General features: G+C 41.2%; 1 protein-coding gene and 1 non-coding gene across 2 annotated transcripts in view; one reads left to right on the top strand and one right to left on the bottom strand.

The window, feature by feature from the left end:
• Positions 1 to 14,911, top strand: part of IGF2BP3 (insulin like growth factor 2 mRNA binding protein 3) — a 152,894-nt gene that overhangs the window by 65,953 nt on the left and 72,030 nt on the right. The gene's annotated exons all lie outside the window — the stretch shown is intronic.
• Positions 7,085 to 7,155, bottom strand: LOC119623407 (small nucleolar RNA SNORD65). The gene has a single exon (XR_005242518.2). It is a non-coding gene; the product is annotated as a small nucleolar RNA SNORD65 (small nucleolar RNA).

Genomic DNA, 14,911 nt, shown 5'->3' on the forward strand with positions numbered 1-14,911 from the left:
GATAACCTTTGGTTGAATTAAGACTGAAACAGGACTTTACCATCTTAAAAGAAATGCGTATTCAATTTTTTCCATGTGACTCAGCACTAGAGATGTGTATGCAGTACTCATCATTTTAAATTTAAGTATATAAAAGCCTTCACTTGTTCTTTTCCTATCTTTCTACCTCCAGTTTTAATGAACAAAATGTACAAGGTTAAGACTGGGGAGGGCAAAGTCTCCTGGTAGGGTTTTAGAACAGTAAACCAATTGGGAATGACAGGGCACTATTGATGCTGTTCCTAATTTTATTATCAGCAACCTGAAAAGCAAGGATTGCCTCAATACTAAGGCCCCCCGCCTACCTGCCGTATTTTGATTTCCTGAATGGCCTACTTTGTCTTATTCAAAACACAATGTTACTATTCAGTAATTACTATTCAGTATTACTTTCCATGTGGGGATGAGAAAGGCTATAATTTACTGCAGTCTTTCCTAGATGTGTATTGTATATATTCACAGATACCTTTCCTTAGTTTTCTATTCCAATCTGGTAGACAAAGGTGGTGCTCAGTAAGTTAAGTGTTGGTTGAATTGAGGGTGTATGATGCTTTTCAGAGTTTGACTATCAACCCAAATAGAGATTTCTGTGTTCATCTTGCTAGATTTTTTTTCTTGTTTTGTATCCACTACCCCTAGACTCTCACATGTGTCCAGGTATATATACAAAGATTGAAATTGTTTGATTAGCTTACTCTGGCTAATGATAATGACTGATATTTCAGATTTCTTTTTAAAAGAAGGCCTATATTTGATTTGTCTATCTTTCACTCATTTTTATGACTACTCTCATATTCTTAGCTCATTTCCTTCTCTTTAGTACTCTGCCTTTGCATTTTAGATTAACTTAATATCACACATGTGGGTTGTGCTGATTATGAGCAGAGCAATATGCGAACCTTTTTTTTTTCCATTTGATTTTTTCGAGACTCTGTCACCCAGGCTGGAGTGAGGTGGCACGATCACTACTCACTGCAGCCTTAAACTCCTCCTGGGCTCAAGCAATCCTACTGCCTCAGCCTCCCGAGTTGCTAGGACAACAGGCACATACGTCACCATGCTCCATTAATTTAAAACAAAAAAAATTTTTTTTTTTTTTTTAAACAAACGGGGTCTTGCCCAGGCTGGTCTCAAACTCCTGGGCTTTAAGTGATCCTCCTGCCTTGACCTCCCAAAGTGTTGGGATTATAATCGTAAGCCACCGTGCCTGGTCAAGTACCTCTCTAGATGGATTCTCGTTCTTGTTATATTCTTAGAACCAACCCTAGATATAGGAAGGGAATAGGGCTATTCTTATTTTTAAAAACAAACAAAAAAAAGTAATTGGGAAATGGAAAAACTTGCCAAGGTCTTGCAGCTACCATTGGCTAAATTGGGATTTAAACTAGGCCGAACCTCCTTTTTTACCTGCTACTGTATGTAAACTGTATATACTTCTGTCATCTCAAACGTGGAAATAAGGATGACTTCTAATATCTTCTGCAAGTTCACCTACACATTTATGACTTAGCACTGATTTCATCAGTGTTTTTATTGAGATCTATAATTTCCTCCTATGTAATGTCCCAATTACAATCCTAAGTGAAATTCACAGAAAATATAACCCACTTATATATGTATATAATTTAAAAATCAATATAATGTCCTAGTAGTACCAGAAAGGTGACATAAAAATTATTTATACAAAAAAAGTTTAGTACGTAAATACTTAGGCATGATCAGAGTTTAGGTATAATGAAATGGCCAAGTGCTTGTACCATATGTAGAATAATCCTCAGTGGACCAATACTGGTGTTGAGACAGGAATAATATGCAGGCAATGCAAAGTTGTGTGCTCTCAGTTTAGTGGTTTTCTACAGTGATAAGCAGACCAAAATATAATAGTATCTTGATTTACATGATACAGTTTTGGAAGATACAGTATATATGAAAACTGAGCAATAAATATTTTGTCAGGTTATAGGGACAGATAAATGAGTTTCCTCTGTATCTGAATATCAAGGACCTTCAAAGGCTGTGCAGGACATGAGGACACCTCTCTTTATTGTGTGAAGCTGTACTGCACACTTCAGGATGTGTGACATACCTGGTCTGTGCCTCTCAAATATTAGTAAAGGACCCTTTTCCTAACCCCAAAAGATCCATAGATTTCTAAAACCACTTCCTTAAAGGGTGAAGGTTTCTCCATTAAGAATTACTTCTCTAAATCATTCGTTCCTCAGCTGTGTTGAACGACCAGTTATTTTTAACTTTCTAATTGATCACTGACTTCTTTGTAAAATACAATGAAAATAAATTATTACAATGAAATTTTAATGTCAACCAACAGACAAGCTGATTTTTATTATCAGATTCAACAGACATAAAATTGTCAGTCTGCTATAAAAATTTGTAAATGCTTAATCTCCACTTGTAAGTTTGTCTTGTCATGATGTGGTCTCTATCTTCATCTCACTCTGCTTTCTCTCCCCTCAGTCACCCAAAATGATGGTATGTTCCTAAAATACTTTCCCATGGAAGGTGTAAGTTCCCTTCTTCTTGGCCAAATGCTCAAATGTTTTACTCCCATCACCTCCTTTGTTTTGCACAAGTATCACTTTCTATAAAAATTATCATTTAATGATGGAAATGAACTTAACTGCCTTTACCATCAGCAGTCCCTTTTTATCCATGATAGAAATTTGCAAAGTAGTTTAACAGGCATAACTCAAGTTGTTTATTTCTTCTTAGCTTTATATACTTATGGATAGAAAGTCATGCAGTACAAATGTGCAAAAGTTCTGCAAAGTATATGTTACTTTTGCTAATCACATATAGGTAAATCCATCTTAGATCTGATTTCTAATACAACTTAACTCTAAAAGTCTAAAAATATCTCTGAGCTATGTATTAAGCAGGTGGTTTTGGACTTAGACTGCATTTTTCTTTTCTTTTTTTTTTTTTTTTTGAGACAGTCTTGTTGTTTCGCCCGGGCTGGAGCGCAGTGGCGCAATCTCAGCTCGTTGCAGCCTCTGCCTCCTGGGTTCAAGCGATTCTCCTGCCTCAGCCTCCCGAGTAGCTGGGACTTCAGGCATGCGCCCCCATGCCTGGCTAATTTTCGTAATTTTAGTAGAGACGGGGTTTTGCCATGTTGGCCAGGCTGGTCTTGAATTGCTGACCTCAAGACCTCAGGTGATCCACCCGTCTCGGCCAACCAAATTGCTGGGATTACAGGCTTTACAGGCTTCAGCCGCCGTGCCCAGCCTAAACTGCATTTTGCTTCATACTAACTGCTAGGGAAGCAGTGACATTTTTGGAGATGAGCCTTGTTCTGTCACCCAGACTGGAGTGCAGTGGTGCAGTCTTGCTCACTGCAACCTTTACCTCCCGGGTTCAAGCGATTCTCCTGCCTCAGCCTCTTAAGTAGCTGGGATTACAGGTGCCTGCCACCACACCCAGCTAATTTTTTTTAGTTTCAGTAGAGACAGAGTTTCACCATGTTGGCCAGGCTGGTCTTGAACTCCTGACCTCAGGTGATCCACCTGCCTTGGCCTCCCAAAGTGCTGAAATTACAGGCGTGAGCCACCACGCCCGGCATAGCAGTGACTTTTCAAACCTTAATTTCAGAAGACTTCCTGCTGTATTTTTTGTACTGTGAGTTTGAATGATGGAAGACAATTCCTATAACAAGGCAGGAAGGGTCCTGGATTATCAGACTCCTGGCAGTTCATGCTGGTGATGCTGATGGTGAACCCCCTCAGCAGGGGCCCTGCAACTGTTTCTCTGGTGGGTCTGTGTGAAGGCAAGTACTGCTGGGAAGGGGTCTTCCTACTTGGCCACAGTGACTGAATCTTAAATATGATTGGTGTCCTTACTTTGGTTACTCTGTAGCAGCAGAAAAGTTACAATTTTTAAATGGAGACCATTTCTTCAATCATGGTTTAACAATCAGGGTTTTGGGCTGGGCGCGGTGGCTCACGCCTGTAATTCCAGCACTTTGGGAGGCTGAGGCAGGCGGGTCACTTGAGGTCAGGAGTTTGAGACCAACCTGGGCAACATGGTGAAACCCCTGTCTCTACTAAAAATACAACAATTAGCCTTGTGTGATAGCACATGCTTGTAATCCCAGCTACTCGGGAGGCTGAGGCACGTGAATTACTTGAACCCAGGAGGCAGATATTGCAGTGGGCCAAGATCGTGCCTCTGCACTCCAGCCTAAGCGACAGTGAGGCTCCATCTCAAAAAAGTAGGGTTTTGACAGCATCTTAAATACTTCTGCTCCTCCAGCTGACTCATTTTACACACAGTCATTATGCTGCGATGCATATGGTTGGCTTTGGTGCGTGCTTGTGTAAGTATTTATGGTTGGATCCATGCTCAGTCATGAGGTGGCTTTTGAAGTTGTTCTTGTGTGAAATGGAAATTCTTGGGCATCTAGGTATTTCTTAATTTTCAGTGGGTGTAACAAGTACAGCCAGATTAGATTGAAGGATGTGATCTTATCACGTGCTTTGCTTTTTGAGGCTGGGTCAGCCTTAGAATAGCCCCTTTTGGTTGCAGTGTTGGTGTGGCAGACAGTACTTAGGCTATGAAGAACCTCTGATAGCATTGTCCTCAAAATGTTACCCTGGAGGAGCAGGACAAGATCAGCTGTGGCTCTCTCAGTTCAAAACCACCTGCTTATTATATAGCTTAGAGATACTACTTTTAATGACAAAAACTCCATTTACCTTTGTACCAACCTAATATTTTGTGTTAGACTTTCACAGGGTTGAATTGCATTAGAAATCAGATCATGTTAGATGCATTTGCCTATTTGTGATCAGCAAAAAGTAATATAATACTTTGGAGAACTCTTTTAATACATGATTTACTATCCTGGAGAAACAAGATAGGGGAAACACAAATGTTACTTTAGGTGCTCAGCTCCTGTGTGCCTCTTAGATGTACTGCTTAGAAAACATGTTTAAGGATGCACACTTTTTATACCATGTGTCCCTTATCTACTAACCAAGGACCTGGTGTGGCATTGAACTAAAGATAAGACAATTTGTTCCAGTGTTGGGGGAAAAAAAAAACTGGCTCATACGGCTCAGTGGGAGATGGTGTAGAAATGTGATTTCTTCCTTAGGAATTTTAAAGTGACTTTTAAAACCCTGTACTTTGGGAGTTTTCAAACATAAACACATTGAGAAAATAGTATACTGAACCCCCATCTGCTGACCTTAATAATAGTCAACATTCTGCTTTTGTTTTATTGATCAATATTGCTTCACTTTTTTTAGGTGGAGGAGAGGTAGATTCTTTTAGAGCAATTTAATATGACTGGTGGTATAGAAAATTTACCTGCTAACATAAAATAAGAATAGGTATATTAGTTTCCTATGCTGCTGTAACAAATTAATCACAAACTTGGTGGTTTAAAGCAGCAGAAATTAATTTTTGTTTTAGAAGCCAGGAATCTGAAATCAGTCTCAGTGGGTTAAAGTCAAGGTTGTCATGAGAACTGGCTCCCTCTGGAAGTCTTAGGGGAGAATCCATTTGCTTGCCTTTCCCAGGTTCTAGTGCCTGGCTGTGGTCCTTGGCTTTCATGGTTTCCTCTTTCAAAGTATACCACTTCAGCCTCTGCTTCTGTCCTCATATTGCCTTCTCTGTGACTTTCCGTCCTCTCTTGCCCCTTTTGCAAGGATCCATGATTACATCAGGCTCACCCAGGTAATCCCATATAATATCTCTACCTCAAGATACTTAATTATACCTGTAATGTCCCTTTTGCCATATAAGGTACCATTCGTAGATTTTAAGCATTAGGAGGTAGATATATTTGGGACCATTATTCAATTTACCGCCAGTGTAGTCAGCACTCAAGTGTCAAATAAATGGTTATAGGACCACAACCTTGAGAGTGGGGACTATAAATACTCAGTGGTGAAATACATTAAGATAAAGTTCTTCAGTACCTAGAGGGATTTCTATGCAGAATACATTTTATCATTTCACGTAGGGGATGCAGCATTCCTATTATGAGATGACAAGATAGAAGGAGGCATGTATTGGTGTAAGGCCAGTTAGTAGCGGGTGCCTTTGAGACCTGAGAGGAAATGGCAGCAGTTCAACATCAGAGCCCAGACGGTGCTAGTTCATAGCTCCTGTCTCAGGCTTGACCCTGGCAGTTGACAACACGGTGTTCTCCTGGGCCTTAGGCCATTCTGTCACCCTCCCTGAGCTGTGGAGCTGAGCTCCTTCCCTGTCCTTGCTTCTGCCTCTTCTTAGAAGGCTTTTTGAATTTATCATAGTGCCTACTATGTGCTGGAGGAGAATCTGCTGCACAAGACAACTTTGATGTCTTATCCAAGTCTGCTTCTCTGGACTCGCAAAAAAACAGATTCCTCCTAGCTCTGGTTTTCACTAAATGTTTCCGAGGTCTTGGTTATTCTCCACATAAACCTGGAGACATACTTTTCATTAAAATATAAGGCAGAGGTATGGGGTTTCTGGGTCTGAACCTCAAGCCCCAGAATAGTCGAATGGAAAGATGGGGTAGAGACTTTGAGGGCAACTTCTTCTGGCTATGAGACTTTGGGTAAAAGTGACAATCATACAGAGTCCCTTTCCCATCTGTGAAAATGGGATTAACAAAAAAAAGTCCTTTCAGGGTCAGTGTGAGAACCAGCAAATAGACAAGTGCCTCGCCCTGCTGCACTGTGAATTGACTTTTCTTGGAGGCATTTGTCCTTTGGCTGAAATTCACATGCTGTGTGCTCCAGTACTGTGAAGTACTTTACTTCCTCAACCCCATCCTTCTCTTAGCTTCAGGGCTTTTTGCATATGTTTTCTTTGCCAAGAATCCATTTGCTCTCTCCTTTTTTTTTTTTTTTCCCCAACAGTCTTATTTTGTTCTGGATCCTTTCCATCTTTCTTGATTCTCACCAATTATTTAGCCCTCAATTTAGACGTCATTCCTGCCGCTCTTGGATTAGACATCTCTCCTGTGTTTCTCCCATACTTAACACTGTGGTAGCACTTAGCATGTAGGCTTGCATTCTCTCATGTATATGTTTTTTTTCTTCAGAAAACTAGGTTTATTGCTACACGATCTGCCAGTAATTCCAGCTATTTTGGGTGATTTCATTATTTGACTTAGCATTTTGTGTGTGTGTGTAAGTGTGTAAATACATATTTTAAAACTCAGAGTCTTCTCTGTTGTCCAGTGCAGTGGTGAGATCATAGCTCACTGCTGCATCAATCTCCTGGGCTAAAGCAATCCTCCCTCCTTTGCCTCCCAAAGTGCCGGGCCTGTAGGTGTGTACCCCTCCCTGCCCCCTATCCCCAAGCCAGCACTTTATATTTAATTGTCTTCTGACTTGTGTTTATTTCCCCCACCAGAGCTAACGTGGGTAGGGCTCTGTCCTCCCATGTTATCAAAGACCCAGAACAATGGCTGGTGTGGACTTTCTGGTCAGTATTCACTCACTGAACGTGTATTGGTTGGGAATTTTTTCAACTCTGTAATGGGTTATTTGGTTTAAAAAAATAACTCACTGGATTTTTTTGTGTAGGGGAGGGGTGGAGGGGTGGGTATAAGAAAATAGGATATAAATTTGTTGTCTCAGGTCACTGAGGTTTGTATTTTTTGTTATTATTATTATTATTTTTTTTGAGATGGAGTCTCCCTCTGTCACCCAGGCTGGAGTGCAGAGGTGTGATCTCGGCTCACTGCAGCCTCTGCCTCCCAGGTTCAAGCAGTTCTCCTGCCTCAGTCCCCCGAGTAGCTGGGAGTACAGGCACCTGCCACCACACCCAGCTAATTATTGTATTTTCAGTAGAGACAGGGTTTCACCACTATGGCCAGGCGGGTCACGAACTCTTGACCTCAAGTGATTCATCGGCTGCAGCCTACCAAAGTGCTAGGATTACAGGTGTGAGTCACTGTGCCCAGCCTCTTGGTTTTTCAGTTAATTATTTTTTTCTTTTTGGGGGGTAGAGATGGGGTCTCGCCATATTGCCCAGGCTGGTCTCAAATTCCTGGGCTCAAGCTATCCTCCTGCCTTAGCCTCCCAAAGTGCTAGGATTGTAGGTGTTAACCACTGCACTTGGCCCCAGGTCATTGAGTTTTATTGATGCAGAAATCACTGAAGTTCTTAAAAAATGTTTTTGTTTTTTGTTTCTTTGTGTTATTTTTTATTTTTTGGTGGTGGCAAATGGAAATCTTGGTGCCAGCTATGATCCCTTCACTAGCAGGGATCAGATGTTTTGGAAAGTATGTTGCAGGTGTTTTATCTTGATCTGGTTACTTGTTTTAAATAGTTCAGGTTGTTTTGGTTAGGCTTTCTAATAGTAGTTGATCATAATATTCAGCTTTCTATTTTGGGGGAAGTTCAGTTTCGTATTGAAAAAATGTTAAGGAAAACCTCAGACATTTAGTGTTGAAAAAATGAGTCACAAAGAAGTCAGAAGCATCAGTGAGGGATGCTCCTTATGGCTGTGAAATTGAGCAGGCTGTGCCCCCAGATGCCAGCCTCATTAGGGTGGATTAATGCTAAGCTCCTCTGAGCTTACACCCATCATTACTTCATGTTCTCCTTTCTCAGCAAATCTGATGCCCATCAATTCTGAGCATGTTCTGTGCACTTGCAGTATCCAGTATTGTTTACCACTGCTTGAAGTTGCCCAGCTGAACAAATATTTCTGACTTCAGATAATTTACATGATATCTTTCCCATGAAAGACATGACTTCATCGTGTTAATTTCTTTCTTGCTTAACTAAACACGAGCAAACCTTTCTTTTGTCACAGCTTTGTTTTTGTATGGTAGGAATTTTATTCTGACGTGCTGTTTAATTAATGTTTAAAAAGAGCATCTTTGCTTATATGCTCCCCTTGGCTACTAGAGACAGCTTTGTAGCGCATGATGGAACCTGCATAATTTCTCACTGACCGCGTTTGCCTTGGTGTTGTCTTCTACTGAGTTTAAGGGTCACCTCTACTATATATTTTTAGAATATTTAACTTCACCACTAACTTCATATCAATTTATTTTCAATGTTAATTTTTCCTGGCCTTATTTTTCTCTCATGGTTTGTTGTTGTTTTTGGGGAGGGTAGGGGCAGGGGAGACAGGGTCTCCCTCTGTCACCTAGGCTGGAGTGCAGTGGCGTGATCACAGCTCACTGCAGCCTCGACTGTCCAGGCTCAAGCGACTCTGGTACCTCAGCTTCTCGAGTAGCTGGGACTACAGGTACGTGCCACCACACCTGGCTAAATTTTGTATTTTTTATAGAGACAGGGTTTTGCCATGTTGTTTAGGCTGGTCTCCAACTCCTGGGCTCGTGCAGTCTGCTTGCATTGGCCTCCCAAAGTGGGTATTTTAAAAAGTCTTGTTGATTATAAATAGCTTTATCATTTTGGGATAAAATGGGATTTTTTAAGTCATGCAGGTGTGTCTGTAGCTGAAAGACCTTGTTGTGTGAACTAGATTACCTTTAGAAACCTATAACACTAATAAGTTTTTTTAAAATCACACAACCCATATACCTATCTGAAAGATTATGGTAAACACAAGTGTAGGAATTATTGTTTATTCGCCTTATCAGAAAGTCTTGAAAGCATGTGTGGATTTGTGTACCCTTTAATAACTCGACTGGCCTCTTCAGTATCCAGGCTACTGGTGAAGGTCACTGCTGGGAATCCACGGTACTTGTTCGGCCTCCTTCCTTCCACGGCAGGAGGGACTCTCAAGGAGAGACTCTTCTCACTTATCCTAGATTAGGCCACAGAATCCTCCTCACACAAGCTGTAGATCATCACAACCAGTTGTTCGCAGCTGGCATGCAAAATGAACGTGATTGGCGCCCTCAGGTTAGATGATCTTTTGAGAGCCTGTTCATTTCAACCTCCATGTTTGTTTTAGCTCCTTTGAAAATATAAAAAGTCTCCCAATGTGTGAAGAGAGCACATTCAAATGGTCCATCATCTGTCCGAGAAACTCTCCAGACCACTCATCTGTCCCTCCCAGATTCCCCTCCACTGGCCCCTCTCAGCCTGTTTCCCTTTGGGGGCACAGTTTCCGTGTCCCTTAGAGTAGGGTTCAGAACTGAACATAGTCCTCGCTACAGGTCTAAACTGTGCTTATTGCAGGGTGGAATCTTAGCTGTCCTTGACATTTGTTGACATTTGTTCAGTGAATAGAAGATCACATGCCCATATTCCTTAGGCGTGAGATGATCATCGGTTACAACTGAACTAGCTTTTAGTTGTTAATAATAACTTATTATTGATTTACATGTTACAAGGTATGTGTGGGAGGGAGGCTTTTGTGAACGAGGTGTCTGATTTAACCACGTTGCCTGGTACTAGTGTGAAGGACCATTCTGAGTGATCGTTGGTGAGGCGATCACAGTTCTGCAGGGAAAGGGTCCTTCTGGAGGGCCACTCCAGCGGGCAGAAGACATCTTGAGTTGGATGAAACCAAGTTCTCTTTTATCACAGAAGCAAAGGTGGGTTAATTCCAAGGAAGCTAATGAGACTTGCTGAGTGTCCCCTAAGGAAGTCAGATATCAGAGTGCCCTTTAGGAACTCCTAAGAAATTGACCAGTGGCTATCTTATAGCAACTGGGAGTTATATGCCACTCAAACTTTAATTTTTTTAAATTAGAAATGTTTTTGGCCAGGCACAGTGGCTCATGCCTGTAATCACAGCACTTTGGGAGGCCAAGGTGGGAGGATTTCTTGAACCCAAGAGTTCAAGATCAGCCTGGGCAACATAATAAAACCCCATCTCTTTAAAAAAGGACAATAATTTGCCAGGCGTGGTGGCCCACGTCTGTAGTCCCAGCTACTTGGGAGGCTGAGGTGGAGGATCCCTTGAGCCTGGGAGATTGAGGCTGCAGTGAGCCGTAATCATACTATGGCCTGGGTGACAGAGCAGCAAGACCCTGTCTCCAAAAAAAAAAAAAAAAAGTATTTGTGTTCACTTTAGAAAACAGAAAAAAGGACTTAAAATCCTACCGTTCAGAGGGTAACTATCATTAATAGTTGTATATTTTTGTCGATACATGGGATGATTAACTGTCCTTGTCTTTTTTTTCTCCAAATGGTTTTCCATTTGTGACAGCACTACTTACTGAATCAGCCTTTTCTTGAACTCAGCCTTTGTGCTATCCAGCACTCTGACATGTTTGCAGAAAGTGTTGCCTTTCTCATTTGAGGCTTAGCTAAGCTTGAGGAAGTCTTGGTTCATCAGGGTTAGTGAGGAAGGGACTGATGGTTCTGCCCTCATTTTGGCCACATCTGCCATACTGTGCGCAGTATTGGCCATCAGTTTACAACATTCATGAATGTAGAGAAGAGCAGTCTCTTCCTTCTTTACTACTTACCTTAAATAATTTCTGTAGGTTAGCTGTGTTGGTTAGGGTGTGTAGCAGGTGACACCAGTATTGTGCATTTTAATCTGGGTACATTATCTTCTATGTCATTAATATTCTAAAAGAGCTATTAATGAGACTTGCTGGGTTGTTCGATTTTTCATTTTGTTTCAGATGCTTAGCAATTTACTTATTGTTTCTTGAACTAAATGCATTGAAGAATAAGGACTAAAAGTGGTGGTTCATAAACATTCACTTGTAAAAACAGAAACATTCCTTCTCCTTGCCTCAAGTTCTTACTCATTTTGATCTTGCTGTTCTACCTTTGTGATACAATTTATTCAACTGGGGTGTGTACTGGGTCTGTCTACAGACAATGGTCAGTGCTTTTTATCATTTTAAAAAGACTTTTTCATTTGCAATCTTTTGGATGAAACATTTCTCAGGTTATTCTGCCTTTCTTTGGTGATACTTGATTCTAAGTAGATGTCTGTAGTAGTACCTTAGTCATTGTAATATAAGTCCCAGTTTCATGTTTTGTTTGGGGCTCAGTTCCAAAGAAGTTAAAAATTAATCAGCACTGGCTTCCAGGAATAGATCAGAAAGTCTGAGTGTCTAAACCCATTACAGCTGTTAAACCTGTCCTTGCACCCCTGGAAAGTGAGAGTGTCATGGATGGGTTACGGCTATGTCAGACCATACAACTGAGATTTGAAAAGGCAATGACAAGGCTGGGCACAGTGGCTCATGCCCGTAATCCCAGCACTTTGGGAGGCCGAGGCAGGCAGATCATTTGAGGTCAGGAATTCAAGTCCAGCCTAGCAAATGTGGCTAAACCCTGTCTGTACTAAAAATATAAAAATTAGCTGGATGTGGTGGCACACACCTGTAATCCCAGCTACTCAGGAGACTGAGGCACAAGAATCGCTTGAACCTGGGGGGTGGAGGTTGCAGTGAGCCAAGATCATGCCATTGCACTCCAGCCTGGGTGGCAGAGTAAGAATCTGTCTTTAAAAAAAAAAAAAAGGTGGACGCAGTGGCTCATGCCTATAACCCCAGCACTTTGGGAAGCCGAGGCGGGCTGATCCCTTGAGGTCAGGAGTTCAAGACTACCCTGGCTAACATGGCTAAACCCTGTCTCTGCTAAAAATACAAAAAATTAGCTGGCGTGGTGGCGGGTGCCTGTGATCCCAGCCACTTGGGAGGCTGAGGCAAGAGAATTGCTTGAACCCAGGAGGCAGACGTTGCAGTGAGCTGAGATCATGCTACTGCACTCCAGCCTGGGCAACAGAGCGAGACTCCGTCTCAAAAAAAAAAAAAAAAAAAAAAAGCAACAAATCCAAGGTGACAGAAACAACTGTGAAGTTTTTGGCTGTCTTTTCAAAAGTGAAAGTTTTGTGCTGTACAGTTGTGGCCTTGGCATTCTTGTGCTGCCTATCCATAAGCTATGAAGAAGGAGGAAAGGGGGTAAAAGTGGTTGTGCTGTTACGGGTTTTGTATTTAATTCTAACTGGCATGTGAGGGATTTCATTCATGTGCACAAGTAGGAGGTACTGGAGTGGGGTTGCCCTGCTGTCTGAATCTTCCCACCAGCTACTCCTAACAGAGCTGTGGTGGTTTACCCCAATCTAGCGGCACTCTTTGCTTCCCTGTAGCTCAGTAGCTTCATCTGTATTCTTGTCTTGGTCAGTGAAGGGACAGATCTACGCTTGTTTAGTTGGTATTTTGGTTTCAAACTGATTTTTTTTTTTTTCCAGAAGCCTGTGTTAAAGAATGACTTAAATATACTTCTTCCCCATTATAAGTAATACAGGCTCGTTGAATAAAATTTAAAAAGTAAAGTTCAAAAATGTCTTGGCATATTACCTTTCATACTTCTATGCAGGTATACACACAAATTGAATTAGATCAGAGTGAATTTTTAGGCTATTTGGTATTACCAAAACTTTTATAGAAATTCTATGCTTCTTTATACTTTCCCCCACTAATGGACAAGACATTGTTTTTTCATATCCTTCCCAGCATGCTTCACGCTAACATAATTCAAAATATTAGCCAATTTTGTCTGCAAAAACTAGCATTGTCATTTCACTTGGCATATTTGCCTATCTTTGACCAGTAGTCAAAGGGGTGTGTGTGTGGGTATGTGTGTATTTTAGAGACAGGGTCTCACTGTGTTGCCCAGGCTGGAGTGTACTGGCTCAGTCATGGCTCACTGTAGCCTTGACCTCCCAGGCTCAAGTGATCTTCCTGCTTCAGTCTCCCAGGTGCATACCACCATGCCCAGCTAAAATTTTTTTTTTTTTAACACAAGGGATCTCGCTGTGTTGCCCAGGCTGGTCTTGAACTCTTGGCTTCAAGGGATCCTCTTGACTTGGTCTCCCAAAGTGCTGGTATTATGATCATGAGCTACCACACCCAGCCTGACCATTTATTTTTGACTCTCAGTTCTATTCATGGCTTCTTTTCTCCAACTGTATATGTCTGATATTCTTCACACTTTTTGGGCAAACAGTTACAATGTGTTGATTAAAGATTTATCATCCAATTTCTTTTTCCCATCTGTGTAGTCTTGTAATTTAAAAAAAAAAAAAAAAAGTACTGAATATATTGCATGTAATTTCCTGCTTTTGTTTTTCTCACTTAAACCTTAAGCCTTTTCACACATTAAACATTGAGAGTAAGCCGGGTGTGGTGGTTCACCCCTGTAAATCCCAGCACTTTGGGAGGCCGAGGCAGGTGGATCACCAGGTCAGGAGTTTGAGACCAGCCTGGCCAATATGGTGAAACCCCTTCTCTACTAAAAAATACAAAAATTAGGCGGTGTAGTGTTGTGCGCCTGTAATCCCAGCTACTCGGGAGGCTGAGGCAGGAGAATCACTTAAACGTGGGAGGTGGAGGTTGCGGTGTGCCGAGATAGTGCCACTGCACTCCAGCCTAGGTGACAGAGTGAGACTCTATCTCAAAAAATAAAAAAATAAAAAAGGGATAATTCTCACTTTTGTTCTGATTTGTAACAACTTAAGTCGTTGAATTAGTAGGTATTTTTAAAAAAAGAGGTATGATGGACATAAACACATCTTTAAAGTGAACATTTTGATAAGTTTTGACATACATATACACATGTGAAACCATTAAGATTTACCTATGATGCGTGAGTCAATAGCTCATTCCCTTTCGCTGAGTAGTGGTTTGTTGTATAGATATACCACAATTTACTTGTTTACCTGTTGATGAACATTTGGGCTGTTTCCAGTTTTTACTACAAGTAAAGGTGCTATGAACATTTATGTGTAGGTCTCTATATGGATGTTTGCTTTTTGTGAGGACCTACCGGTAACCCCCAGAGATAGTATGAAGATTATCTTAAACTAAAGACATTTGAGATTCAACAGATGCAGAAAGAAGCCTAATCAGAAATTCCTTAATTTAACTAAAGGCAGAAACTTCTGGGAATAGAGGATTTTTAGCAGCCTCCTCTTGGGGAATGTTCTTGGCGTGAAAAAAAAAAAAAAAAAAAAAAAAAATGGA

Source organism: Chlorocebus sabaeus, chromosome 21 (genome assembly GCF_047675955.1).
Source record: "Chlorocebus sabaeus isolate Y175 chromosome 21, mChlSab1.0.hap1, whole genome shotgun sequence".
Taxonomy (NCBI): domain Eukaryota; kingdom Metazoa; phylum Chordata; class Mammalia; order Primates; family Cercopithecidae; genus Chlorocebus; species Chlorocebus sabaeus.